This window comes from Sus scrofa, chromosome 13 (genome assembly GCF_000003025.6).
Source record: "Sus scrofa isolate TJ Tabasco breed Duroc chromosome 13, Sscrofa11.1, whole genome shotgun sequence".
Lineage (NCBI taxonomy): Eukaryota > Metazoa > Chordata > Mammalia > Artiodactyla > Suidae > Sus > Sus scrofa.
In genome coordinates, this window is record NC_010455.5 from 65,690,369 (window position 1) to 65,705,777 (window position 15,409).

Consider the following 15,409-nt stretch of genomic DNA (forward strand, 5'->3'; position numbering starts at 1 on the left):
CCCCACAACCACAAAGCAGGATCCAAGCCAAGTCTGCAACCTACACCACGGCTCATGGCAACCCACCCACTGACCGAGGCCAGGGATCGAACCCAAGTCCTCATGGATACTAGTCGGGTTGGTTACACTGAGCCACAATGGGAATTCCCAGCTCCACCTTCTCCCAGACTTTAACATCAGTGGGAGGAGGGCACCTGCCTCTTTCTCCCACCAATGCCAGAAAAGTCCTGGCTGCATTTCATTGGCTATGAAACCAAAGTCTATGCCCTTCCCAACCCCCACTCCCCCTCCATCCCCCCACCCCCCACCCCTCGTCCCCAAGCTGGGTGAGAGAAAGGATTTGCTAACTTGATTGGCCTGGAGCTAAGAATGGAGCCTTGCAGAGATCTGTAGCGGAAAGGAGAAAACGCAAATCTGGGCTGGAAACAGAAAGAAGGGGAATGGCTGCTGGAGGGGCAAACTACAACCTCTTAATCCAAATTTAGTTCCATAGCATGGCCTCCAACAACCCAGCCAAAGAGATAAATAACAGTTCTTGATTAGAGAATGTTTTACACTTTCTGCCACATTCTACAAAATTCAAAAATAAACAGTGAAATCATATCTTTTATGGTGAAATGAATATTAAATACATAAACCATTGAAACATATGGGGATCTAAATGATGATAATGATTTTTCAATATAATTTGCTTTCAGGATTTTCAAAAAATAATGTGATGCTATTAGCATTCATCTTCAAAAAAGTAGAATAAAATTCAGGAAAGTAAAACAGAGATGACCTAAATCATGCCTATTATCAAAAACCCATTTCAACAGATTCCAAAGGCTGTCTGAACTCCTCTCTGACAATGCAATTTTGCTCTGTCAAATATTTCATGAAAGTGGGTCACTGGCTAGAGTCAAAAACAGGGTTTTGTTTTTCTTTTTTAGTGTAGCAATTTGTCCCACATGATTTTTTTAAAACTGGATTTTTAATTGAGCCAGTGTTTTTGTCCATCTGAAGGAATGCATCAAATATATTTGTTTAGAAATCAGCTATCCTGGCGATTTATAAAACTTAAAGAAACATATAATTTAATAATTGTTCTTCCCCTTAACTACTTCCTGCTAAGCATCTCAAGGCGGGAGAGGTTAGATGAACATCTGGGGGGGGGGTTGGTTTTTTGTTTTTTGTTTTTTTTTTTCTTAAGCCTGAGAAACTGGAACTTCCCTACATTTCAAAGCACAAAGACATTATTCAAGGAAAGGGGCCAGGGAGGCAGAGCAATTCAATTTTGTAGGCCGCTGTGTACTTCTTCCTTTCTCCTGCCAAATCAGGGCTCACCCCGGTCCCAAGTGGACTACATGCGAGGCAGCCCTCTGTGAAAAAGTGAAAGCAGTCGAGGAAAAAGAAAAAGCGGCCAGCCAGGAGAGCCTGGGGAGCACTCATTATAACTGAATAGACCCAGTGAAAGGGGCTTTTTGCTGAGCTGCCTGGGTGGGGCCACTCCATTCAGGCTCCCATTGTAAATTCCATCTGTGTGCTATCATTTCCTGACCCAGAAACAGGAAAATGTTTGGACCATAAATTTCCCCAGGACCTGGCCTGGCCACAAAATTCATTACCTTTTAGGTTCACTGGCTCCTTGGATGTTTGGTAAAGGTTTGAGACCTCTGAGACCTATCTGCCTATAGTCACAGGCTAGATGCTTCCTACAGTAGTAGTTACGGCTCTGAATCTACCACACAGTTATAAACAAAATGAAAAAAAAAAAATTTATAACTGAACTTCATTCTTGGCCCTATTCAACCAGAGTGGTAAAAATGTAATCTCAGCTAATTTATTACTTATTTATTTATTGTCTTTTTAGGGCCGCATCTGCAGCATATGGAGGTTCCCAGGCTAAGGGATCGAATCAGAGTTGCAGCAGTCAGCCTATGCCACAGCCACAGCAACGCAGGATCAGAGCCTCATCTGTGACCACAGCTCACAGCAACTCAACCCACTGAGCAATGTCAGGGCTCAAACCCACGTCCTCATGCATACTAGTCGGGTTCATTACCACTGAGCTGCAGCAGGAGTGCCACCTCAGCTAATTTAAAGTCTTCATCCTGTTTTTAGGGAATGCCTCTTGGTTCTGGGTGTTTATGGAGAATCATGGGGGGTGGGGCATGTATCTGGTCCCTGCTGTCATGTATCCATGCAGCTGTCAGATGAAATCGCCGTCACCTTGTTTGGCCTGTAGGCTGCAATCCTCACTGATCATCACTGACATGTCCCTCACCCAAGCTTCATGATGCCTTCCGGCCCAGCACCATTTCTGGGCCACACAGGGAAACAGGAATCTGCCAGTTGTGTCCTTTCTGCTCTACAAGACTTTGCCCAGAAAGCAGGACATAAGGCCCCTCTCTCTGGTCCCTGCTGCATCTCTAGGTCTATCATACCCCCAGTGTCTCTCCTCCTTCCCACCCTCACCTCCCCTTCAAAAAGTGGATTTTCTGTTCACCTGAGGGAGAATCTCTCTTCAAACCCCTTGTTCCCACTCATTCTGGCCATGTTCAGTGCTCTCAGTGTTCCCCTAAGAGCTTTAGACTTTTGGAAACCAAAGCAAGAAAGATTCCCATTTGTTTTTTTTTTTTTTTGCTCTGACATTTTCTTCCCTGAGTTAATGAGCACAGAATGGCCTAGAAGCTTAAATGGAGAAGGCTACATAAACAGAAGCGCTTCAGAAGGTGAAAAAAACTAATTTAAAATACACACATTAGCATTTTAGAATTATTATGTACTGTTATCTTGTAATATCTGCATTCTCCTTTTTTAATCTTCAAGGCAATCCTGTGAGGTAGATATTATTTTTCCTGTTTTGCAAATGAGAAAATCAGGGTGCAGAGAGATTAGAAAGCCTTGCCTGAAGTCATATATGCCAGGTTTTGAATTCAGGGCTTTTGGTTATGAATCCAAAGTTAATTCCACTATATCTCGGCTTGTCCTCCCAAAGAAGAAAGCGAGAGACAGAGGCCTGTGATTGAGAAAACAAAGCCCAGGATACCGATCAGTGTTAGGAAATTATTTGGTCCATGAGATACTATTTTTGTTCTTATTTGGCCTCCCTGTGGCATGTGGAGTTCCCAGGCCAGGTATCAGGTCTGAGCTGCAGTTGCCACCTACACTGCAGCTGCAGCAATGTTGGATCCTTTAACATGCTGTGCTGGGCTTGGGATTGAACCTGCATCTTGGCGCTGCAGAGATACTGTCTATCCCATTGTGCCACAGCAGGAACTCCATGACATACTAGTAAGCCAAAACGTAGTATAACAAGGCAGAGTAATAAAATAAATCAAGAGACAGGATGCAAGGGAAATAAGCACCAGAGACTAAGGAGTAAAATGGTCCCAAGTCAAGGTCACAGGTCAAGGAGTAACTGCTTCCCGACTATGAGAGACAGGTTAGGAGTCCAGAAAATTATGACCAAAACCAAAGTGCCCTGTGCCCCTCAAATCCTAAACTGGCCAGGAGTCGGGACTATAGAAGTCACAAGAGCAAATCAAGGCATCGACAGTAAACACTAGACTTTAGACTATGAAAACATCCATTTGCCCTATAAGCTGTCCTTCTGGGAAACTCAGAGCCCACAGGTTGAGTAGGAACATTACTGTGAAGGTGAGGACTAGCTGAATAGAAAGCCAGGGCAGAAACGGGAAAGTAGAGATTAGAAATCCTTGGGGACAAAAGGCATGTCACTGTGCACAGGGAATGTCTGTTGTCTTTGCCCAGCATGCTCACTTCTGATAACAAAGCCCATCTCATCCTGTGGATAAGGAACAAATTCCCCAGCCTTAGTTCACAGGTTCAAGAGGGACTGCCTACTGGCCAGTGGCCAGGCTCGGATTGCACATATACCACAATAATTGGCTCAGGGGTGAGTAAGTGACCCAAGGTAGGCCAATCAGCATTGCTGTGGTCTGAATGTTTGTGTCCCCCCACCAAATTCATATGTTGAAATCCTAACCCCCACAGATGATGGTATAAGCAGGTGAGGCCTTTGGGAGGTGCTTAGGTCCTGAGGGTGGAAACTTCATGAATGAGATTGGCATTTTTATAAGAATCCCCTGCCATTTCCACCATATGAGGACAAAGCAAGAAGGTACCACCTATGAGCCAGGAAACAGGCCCTCATCAGACATCACACCAAATCTGCCAGCACCAAGATCTTGGACTCCATCTTCCAGAACTGTGAGAAATAAATTTCTGTTGTTTGTAAGCTACGTGACTATGGTATTTTGTTACAGCAACCCAAAGAAACTAAGACAAGCACCACCTTGGCACTTTTCTAGAGTGACAGGAAAATAGGCAATTTGATCTAGTGGGCTTGCCAAGCCAGTAGAATGTCATGGTGCTCTCCATTTGGACCACCTCCCAGGGAGAATCTGCCTGAGAATAAAGCCAATAGAGCAGAAAGGGCTAAAATACAGGGGCAGACCAGAAGAGAAGAAAACAGTACCCTAGCAACATTTGGGGGGGCCCTGGATCCAATCATAATAAATTCATCCCCTTGAACTTCTCAATTAAGTGAAAAGTAAGTTCCTTTTTTTGGTTATCTCTCCATGTCTGAAAGAGTCCTGCTAATTCACTCTGCATAAAAATTTGCACTGAATAATGAAAATATGGACAGATGCACTGAAAGTACAACACTGCTTTATGGAATTACACAAGGAATAAGCCCTAAATGTGCTTTCCCTCAGCTTTTTCTGTCAGAGGTCTTATCTCCGCATCTCTAGCCAAACCTTTCAGTAATAAAGGAAATTGTCTTTAAGTCCCAGTGAAGGGCAGAGAGATTAGATTCCAAAGAAACTCTTTCCAATTAGTGAATATTCACTGTGGGCATGCTAGATAAAAGGCTCTGAATAATGTTATTTCCAAGTGTTACCACCAAAAAAACAACCCTTAATTTCAACACTTAATTACTCATAGTGCTATACAAGGCCCACACAGACCGTCTATGTCCAATATGTGCACAACATCTGGTGGTTTTTAAAAAGTCCGCAAATTATTTGACATTTCTTCCTTTAAAATATGGGGTTTAATTTACTGCCCCTTGAAAATGGGACAGATTTAATGACTCACTTCTAAGAAACAGAAGGTGATGGAAGGGATGCTTTCTGACTGGTGCCTTTGCTCTCCTGCTCTCTCTTTCCATTCTAACTTTTGGAACCAAGCAAGACACCACATTTTGAGGAAACCTAAGTCACAGGCAGAGGCCACACAAGGATGTTCATAAAACAGCCCCAGGCTGGCCTTCAGCCAACAATCAAAATCAACCACAAGACAAGGGAGTGAACAAGCCTTTAGATGACTTCAGCCTCAGCCTTCAAGTCTTCAAGTCCCCAGGCCTGGTGAAGCAGAGACAGCCATTCCACTGTGGCCTTTTTGAATTCCTGACCCACAGAAATTGTGCAAGACTGTAACTGATGTTTACTGCTTTTAAGCCACTATGGCTTTTTGTTTTGTTTTAAGGTGAGTTTAACAACTTTGGCTCAAGGACTTTGCTGTAATTTTTTTGGCTGCATTTGGTGGCATGGAGAAGTTCCTGGGCCCCAGGGATTGAACCCCTGCCATAGCAGTAACCAGAGCCACAGCAGTGACAACACTGGATCCTTAACCTACTGAGCCATCAGAGACTCCATAAGCCACTATATTTTGAGGCACTTTGTTACACAGCAATTGATAACTAACACAGAGTCCAAGAACAAAATAGCAAATGGTCATCAGCTCAAGTGCTAACTCCAATCAACTGAGAGTTGTCCTGAAGAAAGCTTCATCAGGACTGAGAAAAAAAAGAAAATGGATGTCTTTATAAGCACAGAAGTGGGAAGTGACAGCACTTGTGTTTTTTATTTACCAACCCTGGTCGAAGACAACTGACTACAGACCCCAGAAAAAAAAAAAAAAATGTTCTAAGAGGGAAAGGGAGAAAAAGGCCAGTAGATAAGGTAGCAGAAAAAGAACTAGGCTTGGAGATAAGATACACAGATTTAAAGCTCAGCTACTTAGCAGCTGTGAAAACTTAAACTAGCCATTTAACCTCCCTGGACCTCAGCCCCCTCATCTGCAAAACCACAGGACTATTGTGAGGGTTAAATCAGATATTACCATGACACAGATGTCTGGCAGTAGATCCTCAACAAATGGAAATATGGTTGGAGTCCTGGTGGAAACTAAGCAAAATGCGGACATGGGAGATGGATTTGAGGTCTATTTGACTCTCAAATACAGCATTGTCACAGCATTCAAGGCCTTCCTAAAGCTTTATTTCCCAAGTGTGAAATACTAAGACCGTAGGATGTTAATAGCACATTCTGTGAAATACTGGTTATGTAAAATCTTAATAGGTGTGGCGAAGATAAAAAGAGTTTGCTTAATGCACTTACCACATGACCCAGCACTTCCCATATCATAAAGAAGTAAAAATTTATGTTCACACAAAAACCTGTACATGAATCTTTATAGCAGCTCTATTCATAATCACCAAAGGCTAGAAACAACGCAGATGTTCTTCAACAGAATAAACTGTGGGACATCAATACCATAAAATACTACTAAGCAAAGAAAAAGACCTAACTCTTGATACATTCAACATGGATGAGTCTCAAAGATATTACCTGAGTGGAAGAAGCCAGTCTCAAAGCCAGTATAATTTCATTTATATGACTTTCTTGTAAAAAAGAAAACTATATTGGTAAAGAACATGTCAGTGGTTGCCAGGGGTCAGAGGAGTAGGGGATGTGACTATAAATGGATAGCACAAGGGTGTTTTGGGGGTGTGATAACACTGCTCTGTATCCTGACTGTGGTAGTGGTTACAAAAATCGTATATGTGTAAAATTTTACAGAGCTGTATACCCAAAAATATTACTTTTACTGTATATTATTTTTCAAAATAAAATTAAAAGAAGAGTTCACTTAAATTTGGGAAAGTCTGGGAGTTCCTGTCATGGCACAGAAGAAATGAATCCAACAAGGAACCATGAGGCTGTGGGTTCGATCCCTGACCTCACTCAGGGTTATGGATCTGGCGTTGCTGTGAGCTGTGGCGTATGCCAGCAGCTGTAGCTCCTATTTGACCCCTAGCCTGGGAACCTTCATATATCATGGGTGCGGCCCTAAAAAAAAAAGCAAACAAACAAACAAAAAATTGGGGAAAGTTTGGGTTAAAGTGAAATAAGGGGAGTTCCCGTCGTGGTGCAGTGGTTAACGAATCCGACTGGGAACCATGAGTTTGCGGGTTCGATCCCTGGCCTCGCTCGGTGGGTTAAGGATCCGGCATTGCCGTGAGCTGTGGTGCAGGTTGCAGACGTGGCTCGGATCCCGCGTTGCTGTGGCTCTGGCGTAGGCCGGTGGCTACAGCTCCGATTCGACCCCTAGCCTGGGAACCTCCATATGTCGCGGGAGCGGCCCAAGAAATGTCAAAAAGACAAAAAATAAAATAAAATAAAATAAAGTGAAATAAGGTATTTTACAACAGGACTTCTCATGGCCTTTGACATGCTTTGATCACATATTTAATTTAATATATATTAATTTAATTTAATATTTAATCACAAATGAGCATTTATGATTCTGGAAGACTGAAAGAGAATATGCAGCATTTCTCAAATTTTTGGCCAAGAAACCTTTCTCAGAACATCCCCGGAGGCTGTTGTTTCCTATATTCACTCTGAGGAATTCAGATCTGTTAAGAGATTACGATTTGGGATCCAGAGATACTAAAATGACAGGCTGTAAGTTACCTTCCATTTATTGCTAAAGTCTCAGTGCTGTACATAAATGCAAGGATGAAGAGTTCGAAGTAATAAAAAGTAATAGGAGCAATAAGATCCTACTGTATGGCACAGGGAACAGTACCCAATATCCTGGGATAGACCATGATGGAAAATACTATTAAGAAAGAATATATACGTGTGGTGTGTGTGTGTGTGTGTGTGTGTGTGTATGACTGAGTCACTTTGCTATACATCAGAAACTGGCACAACATTATAAATCAACCATAATTTTTTTAAAAAGTAATGAGCACTTCCATGGTTTTAAAAATTACACTTGTGGAGTTCCCGTCGTGGCGCAGTGGTTAACGAATCCGACTAGGAACCATGAGGTTGCGGGTTCGATCCCTGACCTTGCTCAGTGGGTTAAGGATCCGGTGTTGCCATGAGCTGTGGTGTAGGTTGCAGACATGGCTCGGATCCTGCGTTGCTGTGGCTCTGGCGTAGGCCAGTGCCTACAGCTCCGATTGGACCCCTAGCCTGGGAACCTCCATATGCCGCAGGAGCGGCCCAAAGAAATAGCAAAAAGACAAAAAAAGAAAAAAAAAAAGAAAAGAAAAAAAAATTACACTTATATAATATGTATATAACTAAAAATACACACAAATCACTCTCTAACACATACTCATTCCTATGTGCATATGTACTGAAAAAAAAGTCTGGAAGCTAGGGGAATTTTCACCAAAAGGTTGCTAGTGACCAAATCTGGGTGGTAAGATACTAGGTAACTTTTTTTTTTTGCTTTTTTCGGGGGGGGGGGGGCTCATCCTCACCATATGGAAGTTCCCAGGCCAGGGGTCAAATTGGAACTATAGCCACCGGCCTATGCCACAGCCACAGCAACTGGGATCCAAGCCATGTCTGCAACCTACACCACAGCTCACAGCAACGCCGGATCCCCCACCCACTGAGCAAGGGCAGGGATCTAACCGAAATCCTCACAGATACTAGTCAGATTCTTTTCCACTGCTCCACAACAGGAACTCCAATACTAGGCAATTTGACGTATTTTTTCTTATTTTGCTATTTTGCATTTTCAGATTTTCCTGAAAAGAATGTTGTGAATTACTTGTTAAAAAAAAAAAAAAAAAAAAAAAAAAACAGGACTTAAAAAGAGGGAAACAAAGAAGGAAAATGCAAATAGCAAAGGCTGCAAAGATCCAGCACCGTTAAACCTTTCGAGTGCACAGTTTTTAAAAAATGAAGAAATTAAGGCCTAAGGAACTAGAAAGTCGTCTGCAACAAGTGGATGCATTCGAAAAGCCCAAGCTACTTCTAGAACAGTATCCAACAGGCCACACATTGTAGCATGTATGCTCTATACAATCCACAATACATATGATGACACTGAAAATAAAATGGTTGCAGATCTAGGATGTGGCTGTGGAATGCTTAGCATCGCAACTGCAATATAGGAGCAGGGGTTGTGTGTTGGATTTGACATAGGTGAAGATGCATTGTAAGTATTTAATAGGAATGTAGAAGAGTTTGAGTTAACAAATGTTGGAGTTCCCGTCGTGGCTCAGTGGTTAACGAATCCCACTAGGAACCATGAGGTTGTGGGTTCGATCCCTGCCCTTGCTCAGTGGGTTAACGATCCGGGTTGCCGTGAGCTGTGGTGTAGGTTGCAGACATGGCTCGGATCCCACATTGCTGTGGCTCTGGCGTAGGCCGGTGGCTACAGCTCCGATTGGACCCCTAGCCTGGGAACCTCCATATGCTGCAGGAGCGGCCCAAGAAATAGCAAAAAAAAAAAAGACAAAAAACAAATGTTGACATGGTTCAGTGTGACGTGTGTTCATTATCTAACGAAATGTCCAAGTTATTTGATACAGTAATTATGAATCATCCCTTTGGGACCAAAAATAATAAAGGGACAGATAGAGCATTTCTGAAGACTGCCTTGGAAATGGCAAGAACAGCAGTATATTCTTTACACAAATCCTCAACAAGAGAACATATTCAAAAGAAGGCTGCAGAGTGGAAAATCAAGATAGATATTATTGCAGAGCTGCGATATGACCTGCCAGCATCATACACATTTCACTAAAAAAAAAAAATCAGTGGACATTGAAGTGGACCTAATTCGGTTTTCTTTTTTAAAGCCTTCAAAGACAAAAGCAGCTTAAAATCTAATTAAAATGAATAAAACAACAACAACAACAGGAGTTCCCATTGTGGCAAAGTGGAAATGAATCTGACTAGTATCAATGATGTTGCAGGTTTGATCCCCGGCCTCGCTCAGTGGGTCATGGATCTGGCCTCGTTAACCACTGAGGCATGACGGGAACTCCTAGGTCTCCTTCTTACAAAAAGGAGACTTCCCATTCTTCAAATCTAAGCTGATCTTTTTTTTTTTTTTTTTTTTTTGTCTTTTTGCCTTTTCTAGGGCCACTCCCTTGGCACATGGAGGTTCCCAGGCTAAGGGTCTAATCGAGTTGTAGCCACCGGCCTACACCAGAGCCACAGCAACGCCAGATCCAAGGCACGTCTGCAACCTACACCATAGCTCATGGCAATGCCGGATCCTTAACCCACTGAGCAAGGCCAGGGGTTAGGAACCTGCAACCTCATGGTTGCTAGTCGGATTCGTTAACCACTGCGCCATGACGGGAACTCCAAATTTAAGCTGATTTGAGACTTGCACTGACAGAATAGGGTAGAGTGACACCATGTGAGTTCCAAAGGCTTTTCAGCTTCCACCTGCATCCTCTTCGAACCTCAAGATCAAGGATACAAAGAACCCCAAAATGAAATACCGCATGGAGAGAGAGGCCCAGATATTCCCACTAACCCAAATAAGCCCCAAGTTACCTTTCAGATGAATGTAGCCATGTGAGTGAGCCCAGGCAAAATAAGCAGAAAAACTACCCAGCAAACCCATAAAATAGTAAAGAGTAATATACTGTTGTTGGTTTAAGCCACTAAGTTGTAGAGTGATTTGTTATGCAGCAATAACTAACTGATACAACTTGAGTTGACAAAGCCAAGAAAAAAATCTCAAGTCACTGAGGTGCCTGTGTTGGGTCAGTTCCAAAAAAAAAAAAAAAAACTAAAGTAACACAATGTGTTAAAAGCTCTTTCAGTGAGCTTTTTTTTTTTTTTTTTGGCACTTCTTTTCCTAATACATAGATAGATCAAGCCATACTCCATGCCCTGAGAGTGATTAGATATCTCACACTTCCTTCCAAATAGACCACAGAGCTCTTCTGAAAGTAAGAAAATGTGGAATATTATGCAAAAAAAGAATGTCAGGAGAGCTCCTTCTACAAGAAAACAAGGAATTGTTTACATAGGAAAATGTGCGCTGAAACCAATTAATTTTTATCCTTTGCTATTAGGGCACATTAGGTTTTTATTCCAAGATTCATTGAGTCATGAAACATATTAACTGTGGCAGGCTGAGTTTCAATTAAAGACAGAAGGCAAGGGTCATTTACCTACAACTAAATGCTTCTTCAATAATAAGACTCATGAGCAAAAGGAACTTGCTCCAAGAAGAATATGACGAATTGTGAATACACTCATTGTTTTTATTCAGACGCAAATGGCTCTAGACCAGAAAATCATATTAGTTCAAAACATGATATGGAACCTACTGCTAATACTAGGAAATGTTTCTCACACATGGATAATTCACTATTGAAATCAGCAACCATAAAAAAAAAAAAAATCAGGAGTTCCTGTCATGGCTAGTGGTTAACAAATCTGACTAGGAACCATGAGGTTTCGGGTTTGATCCCTGACCTTGCTCGGTGGGTTAAGGATCCGGGGTTGCTGTGAGCTATGGTGTAGGTTGCAGCCGAGGCTCGGATGCCGTGTTACTGTGGCTCTGGCATAAGCCAGTGGCTACAGTACCGATTCTACCCCTAGCCTGGGAACCTCCATATGCCACAGCTACAGCCCTAGAAAAAACAAACAAAACAAAAAATCAGCAATCACGATGATAGGGAAAAAAAAATACCCTAGCTTCTCAACCTGTCATCTCTCTTGACAGGATGACTTAGCATACTTTAGTTTTTCTTTTTTTTTTTTTTTTTTTTTTTTTGTCTTTTTGCTATTTCTTTGGGTCACTCCAGCGGCATATGGAGGTTCCCAGGCTAGGGGTCCAATCGGAGCTGTAGCCACTGGCCTACGCCAGAGCCACAGCAACGCTGGATCTGAGCCACGTCTGCAACCTACACCACAGCTCATGGCAACACCGGATCGTTAACCCACTGAGGAAGGGCAGGGACCGAACCTGCAACCTCATGGTTCTACTTTAGTTTTTCTTATAGCCTACATTTTAAAAGCAACATCACCACAAAATCTTGTAGTGGCATTTGGGGTTTAATGATGGCAATCCTTTTCAGAAGAAAGTCTATCAGGAGGAAAAGAATACAGATGGTATCTGGTGGCTCCTTCACAGCAGGTCACTTGGCATTCTTTCCTCTCATTTAACTGCTATCTATAGAACGCCCTCTCAGTCTTTCCTTCCTCTCCATTTCTCATATTTCTTGGCCTATTCCCTTTGCTGATTGCAATCACTTGGCCCCATCTAATTTCACCTTTCCTTGAACATTAGCCCTCTCTTTACTGCTTTACTTGATATACAAAGAGTATAGCTGCTCCTCACATGACAGCCCTGCCTTCTCTGCTGTTAGCACAAAGAAAGAATTCTCTCTCAGACAGGGTCTGGTTACCTTGCAATTTCCCATGTCCTTTTCTTGAAGATACCAGTCCGTCTCAGTGTCTCTCTTTCTCTCTCTCTCTGGGCATTCAATCTTTGACAAAACAGTGAATATATCTGATTCACGTTCAGATGGAGTGAAAGCAGACTTAATCGTGTGCAACTTTTAAGTGGTACATAACAGACACAGCTTCTAACACAGAAGTAGAAATCATGTTCAAATCAACAATGACTGACTTTTTTAAACAGAAAATATATCTGAAGACTAGACTTGGGGTTTGGGCCACCAATAGGTAACTTCCATGTAAAGTAATGTTTTCAGCTTTGGAGAAGAATATATGAGTGAATTTGTCCTAGTGCCTCCTCAGGGATGTATATAACAATGGGATGGATATCTTTGAGTACTGCAGAGACTAAGCCCCCACTCAGGTGGAGGATGGTGACTACATGGTGACCACAAGCCCATAGACCCCAGACTGGTTGAAACCAGAAGGGTGATAATTAAGATGTCTGAAACATCACCCCATTTCCTCACCACCAACTAATCAGCGGAAAGAAATACACTCTGCAGTCCTAAACGTTGTCCTTAAAAAGCCTTCCCTGAAAATCACTGGGGACTTTGGGTCTTTGGAGCATGAGCCATTGTATTTTTTTGCTGGGCCCTACAATAAATACTGTACTTGGATTTCCGTTGTGCTGTAGAGGGTTAAAGATCTGGCACTATTGCTGCAGTGGCTCAGGTCGCTGTTGTGGCATGGGTTCAATCCCTGGCCTGGGTTCCACATGCTGCAGGAGCAGCTGAAAAAAAATACTGTACTTTCATCACTACCTAGTGAAGTAAATTGGCTTTAGAGCATGGTGGATGAGTGGACCCAAGTTTGATTTGGTAACAGGAGAAAACTCCAAAGTTTGAACCTTGATAAGTAAAAGAAAACATAGCCACTGATGGAAAAAACTAAGAGGAAAGACTGGTTTATGGACAAAAATAGGATATGCTCAGTTTTCAATGTGTTAGTTTTGGAGTCGTGGCAGACAGAGGTCTGTAAGAAGCATCTAACAGTTTTTGGAATTAGATTTGTCTGAGAAACATCAAAAGCATAGCTCAATTTAAGAATAATCAGCATAAGAGTTGGAAACTAGGCCGCAAAGATACCCTCTTCACCACAATTGCCTATTTTCCTCAGCCAAGTCAATCCTTTTTCACTGAAAGGGGCTTCATCATGAGGTGCAAGCTTCCTATGCCAGCTCAGGTCCTCCTAATAACCCTCCCAAAGGAGCACAGAATTACATTTATTCCTGAGCATAGCTCTGGGCTGCAGGGTGATAACCAAGCAACATCAGCAGGTAGTTTAAGGAAATAAGCCCTGGAAGAAGCTCCTTAGATGTGCACAGAGGATTAACTTTGGTATTTCACCACACTTATGGGATACAAGTCAACCGTGGACAGAAACAGTATGCCCTCCTTGTCATGTGCAATGGTGCCCTCTACTACAGAGCTTCATTATTATGAAATCTCAAAGTCCAAGACATTCAGACACCACTAGTTTTCAAATAAACTTCATAAGCTAAGACACCACACTTGCAATCTTCTGGCTCCTTGTACTCATGAAATATGCCTGAGCACCATCAACCATTCAATAATTACTTACAAAGTGCCTATTTTGCACTTGGCCCTGAATGACCCACTGTCTTTTCCTTCACACTGGACCTCTGGAATCACACAGTCTCATCTTTAAATCCCAACTATAACCTCTCTTGGCTCTATGAGTCTGATGAAGTTACCTAGCTCCTCAAGGCTTTGTTTCTTCTCATCTACAAAAATGAGATTAAAATGCCACATTCCTTTATTTGTGTTCAAGGTTATGTCCTTTCCTTCAAAGCTCCTCATGTAGCTTTGACTATACTGAGTGCAGGTACTTTCAGAAGGTTGAGGGAAAAGGTTCTCTTGACCCTCTTAGGGTACCTAGCTGGACCTGAAAGTTAAACTGACATAGACAGATTAACAGAAGAAAAACATACACGTTAATGTAATACAAGTTTTATGTTACACAGGAGCCTTCCTAAGGAAATGAAGACCCAAAGAAACAGTTAGATCTGAGCATGTTAATACTAGGGTTAATGAAGAGTAGATAGTCGGGGAGGAGGAGGAGGGAAAGTGAGCAAGACCTGCTTGTTAGGATTCTTCTCAAGGTCTCTTTGTTTTCAGAGATAAGGATGCACCTTCCCTCCAGGGGCTGCAGGGACAACGTTCTAGATCTTTCAGTTTTGAAGAGAAGGAGGAAAACTGGATGTGGGAAATCCCTGGGTTTAAGTATTGACAACTAATTTCAAACCCTGGGTACCCCAAATCAAATTGGTCAGACCCAGGGGCTGCCTGTTTGCAACTTCCCCAAGAAGACAGGGCACTCAGATAACTCACAGTTTTAAGCACCTTTTGAGGCATTACCCAGCAAGACTAAGGGACGCTCCAGTAAAATCCTCATTTCACTCCAGCTCGGTCTCAATCAATCACCCTAACTCTCTTCATGCTACAATGAAACAAGAACCCAGTGTGACAGGATCATTATCACCAGAGGAAAGGACAATATCATCATGGGTCATCAGCTTGCATTATATAAACAAATCTAAGGGCTCGATATGAGGAAACAATGAAAATGCTCTCAACAGGGCAGTGAAGCATAAGCAGTACAGGAACAGAATTATGCTGATCAGACTTACAGGGCCAATCACAGACACATCAGGAACATTCAGTCAGCACTTTCAGGTGATATTTTCCCAGTGTGATACTCACTGCTTTCATGCTTCCTTCATCTCTGACTCATTCTTTCCGGTTCAATCTATTTTGTTTATGGATTTAATATCTGGCACAATTCCTCTAAAGAGCTCATGATTTCCCTCTGACTTCTCTTCCCCCTCCTGCTTCAGAACAGGGCAGATGGCA

General features: G+C 42.4%; 1 protein-coding gene and 1 pseudogene across 1 annotated transcript in view; one reads left to right on the forward strand and one right to left on the reverse strand.

Moving 5' to 3' along the window:
* Positions 1-15,409, reverse strand: part of SRGAP3 (SLIT-ROBO Rho GTPase activating protein 3) — a 392,297-nt gene that overhangs the window by 322,773 nt on the left and 54,115 nt on the right.
* Positions 8,907-9,950, forward strand: LOC100739467 (annotated as a pseudogene).